General features: G+C 46.2%; 1 non-coding gene across 3 annotated transcripts in view; it reads left to right on the plus strand.

Annotated features, from left to right (window-relative positions):
* The first annotated feature begins 2,971 nt into the window (after nt 1-2,971).
* The window catches only part of LOC101587284, an 18,149-nt gene continuing 17,394 nt past the window's right edge, over nt 2,972-3,726 (plus strand). Inside the window, exons 1-2 of one of the 3 annotated variants that reach the window (XR_002820957.1) lie at nt 2,972-3,047; nt 3,587-3,651. This is a non-coding gene — a transcript (uncharacterized LOC101587284). The other 2 variants (XR_002820955.1, XR_002820956.1) reach the window with 2 other exon arrangements.

The following is a 3,726-nucleotide window of genomic DNA, read 5'->3' on the forward strand; positions in this document are numbered from 1 at the left end:
TGACGTGGGCAATAGGCCAATAGTCAGCTGCTTCGTAGGGCTATGTGAACCAATCAAATCTTACCAGCAGGGACCAAAAGCTATACAGGAAACAAGGCTCGAGGCATAAACTCCAAAAGAAGGGGCAAGGCTGAGGAGCAGGGCGCCCGCGCCCGACACAGGTCCTCATCTTGAGAATCACTTTCTGGCCCCAGAGGGCAAGATGGTGCCCTGCTCAGCCTCATGGAGAAGCCTGTTGCACTGGCTTTCCTGATGGGAACCCAGCTTTCCTCATCACCAGAGGAGCCTGGGACCTCACTGTTGCTAAGGGTGGCTGTGGTACCTTTGGGGGAGCTCTGGTGCTTACCTTGAGCGTTGCTTCCTAGCTCCCGTTCAGACCCTTCAGCCTGCTAGCACAGATCCTTTATTCCGCTAACATAGATTTCCTAGCTTCCGGCACTTACCATTAGGCCTTTCTGGCACTGATCCATAAAGTAGGATCCAGGTAGATTTTTCAGTATTTACCATGTGGATAGATTTCCTGCACTTGTTGTACATGATTCTTAGGTGATTCCTTATAAACTAACAATACAAAATGTGTCCTGTAATTACATTGTTCCCCTTGCAAAAACCCCAAGCCAGGTTCAATCCCCGGGATGCACTGAGACAGCGATTGAGACTGGACATGGTGTTCGTGCCTGTAATCCCAGCACTTGGGAGGCTAAAAACAGGAGTATCACTACAAGTCCGATCTGTGTAGTGAGACTCTGTAGGTCCTGTACTAAATAAATTTAAAAAACCCAAACCACAACAGTACTATTGATAGTAATACTTAAATGATACTATAAATTATAATTAAATGCTTGTAAATACCTAGGCAGGTGCCTTTAGACAAGAGGTAAACAGTTATCTATACAAACAGATAAATGTGGGGCTGGGTGGATGGCTCAGTAGAATAAGCACTTGCTCTGGCAAGCGCAAGGGCCTGAGTTCCATCCCTGGTTCCGCCAAAGAAAATAAATAAATGAACAGATAAATGCGAAATCTATTGCCAAATGACAAGAGTACAGACACAACACATAACATGCATACTTGATAATAAATGGACATTGTTGTGAGTCTTCCATGACTCTTCATAATTCAGCATGCTGTGCATTGTAACAAACATACTTAATACAGTTGTGCCAAATAAAGAGATGTTTTCTGAATATTGGTGCCTGCCATTTTTCATTGCTTTTGTGTGGCCCTTCATTGTGGACCATCATCACTTCTGTTGCCAGTCCTGCCTTGTAGATCTTCAGTTAACACTTGATGTCATGGAAACTCCGTGAAGCACAGCCTCCAAGAGGTCGTGACTCCGGTGAAGAATTCTTGGAAGTAAGTCACTGGCGGCTGCAACCTGCTCATGGCCCATCTAACTCCTTCATAACTGGCACATAAAATATATAGCTGACCTCCTTTCATCTCACAGATACTAAGAACACCTAAAATCATATTGAACATAAAAATCTACGAAAGCAGCAGAAAAGCTAGGTACGGTGGCCGGCACACACCTGTAATCCCAGCACTCTGAGAGACTGAGGCTTGTATAAAAAATGGGTTGAGGATGTAGCTCAGTGTAAAGGTCTTGGGTGTCCGATGGGGGGTGGGGTCCAGAGGATAGAAACAATTATTTCAATCCTCGAATTTATAAACTTAAATGTTTCATTTTTAAAAATTGTTATTCATTATTTAGATGTCTCACTTTTAGAAAGCGTTACCAAATTGTTAATACAATTGTAGGGGCTGGAGAGATGGCTCAGTGGTCTAAAGCACCTACTTGAAACAAGCTTGGCAAAGCACAGGGACCGCGGTTCGATCCCCAGCACCACATGCCAGCCAGACCCGCCCCCTGGTGGGCTGAGCTGGCCACACACACACACAATAAATAAATGTAATAAAAAAAAAATTAGAAAAAAAAATACAATTGTAAATGTTTATGTGGCACAGGGCATCACCTGTATTCCATGCCTGTACCCTGATAGGCTTTTCGGCAGTAAAGAGATAGAAAAGACAAAAGAAGCCTTTATTAACTCCAAAGACATGGAGGGGATCGAGGGCAGATGGGGGTGGATAGATCCTCTGACCTGAGACAAGGAGGCTTTCAGGGCCTTTTGCCAAGGGTAGAATTTGAGAGGAGTTGGTGTAGAAATATCTGAGGAGCTGACTGGGGTCTTGCCTGTGGTGGTGGGAAAGGTGAGAGGAAATGGCACCCTGAGCTGAGTTGGAGAAGGGGGAAGGTGGTCTCTAGGAAGAGAAGCTGTTTTTTTTGTTTGTTTGTTTGTTTGTTTGTTTAAGAATTATTTATTCATTCATTCATTCATTTTGTGTGTGTGGCCAGCTCAGCCCACCAGGGGGCGGGGCTGTCTGGCATGTGGTGCTGGGGGATTGAACCGCGGTCCCTGTGCTTTACTAAGCTTGTTTTAAATAGGTGCTTTAGACCACTGAGCCATCTCACCAGCCCGAAGCTGTTGTTTTAAGGGCTTCAGCCATATTAGATGATCACCATAATAATGTAGCAATTTATACTAGGGCTAGACCCTATCATATACTATGTCTAATGATCCCATCGGGATACACAATACATCAAACACCTAATTTACTATTTGTCTTGAGAACATTCAAAATCTCACAATTAATGTACTCAACCATTGCTACATCACTGCACAACGGACTACTACAAGTTATTCCTACCTAACTGGACCCAAAGTTTCAATGTTCATTAGTGAAAGTGCCTTTTACTTACAAAAACCTCGTTCAACTCAACCGGAAGAAGAGGACCCTAAAGAATAGGGGGAAACCTGGAACTTCCGGCGCTCCTGTCGCAGTTCACGTGGGGAAAGCAAAAGCAGAGCACCCTTCCTGCTCACGATTGAGGTTCTCTTAGCGGCGATTGGACGGAGTCTGCCGCTGATCGCTAAGCGCATGCGCGCGGCCAATAAGAGGCGGGATGGGGCGGGGCCTGCGCGCATTGTGACACGCGTGGGCGGTGCTCCGTGTGTTTTGCGGTTGCGCAGTAGAACGCGGAGGTGAGCGAGGTTTCGAGATTTGTCTGTGTGAGATGCAAGGGCGCAAAGGCCTCTAGGCCGGTGGTGTCTCCTGATCTCAAGGTGGCTGGGGCTGAGAATCATCCCAATCTTCCCCATGCACAGCGGGGTGGGCTCAGTATGTCGGGCCCTGAAAGTAGCCCCACGTGAAGGGCGCCGGCCCTGGGTCTAGTGCGCTGCGAGTTAACCCGGGTGTGCAATCTTGGCGAGGCCCCCTTGCTGCCTGGGAGGGATTAGGAACACAGTCAGTCAGCGTCGACTTGCATTACTGAGCACCTTATAGGTCGAAGCTTCAGAGCATTCCTGTGAGTGGCCCCATTTTGCCAACGGGGCAACCAAGGCTGAGATTAATACTGCTGCTTTGTCAATGCTGTTAAAGATGGAGGTTGGGTCCTGAAGGCAAAAGGGACAGAAAATGATGATTCTAGAAAGATAACAGAAGCTATTTCTGAAACTCTGCGATTTTGGTGACAAAATTAATTTGGCGATTAATAACCATCAGAAGTTAAATTTTTTTCCAGGTGATCAGAGCCATAGAATGTCAGCAGTTCGTTCATCCGTGCATGCCAAATGGATCGTGGGGAAGGTGATTGGTACAGCAATGAAAAAAACTGCTAAAGTGAGAGTGACCAGACTTGTTCTGGATCCCTACTTATTAAAG

The sequence above is a fragment of the Octodon degus genome, unplaced genomic scaffold (genome assembly GCF_000260255.1).
Source record: "Octodon degus isolate 3935 unplaced genomic scaffold, OctDeg1.0 scaffold00035, whole genome shotgun sequence".
Classification (NCBI taxonomy): Eukaryota; Metazoa; Chordata; class Mammalia; order Rodentia; family Octodontidae; genus Octodon; species Octodon degus.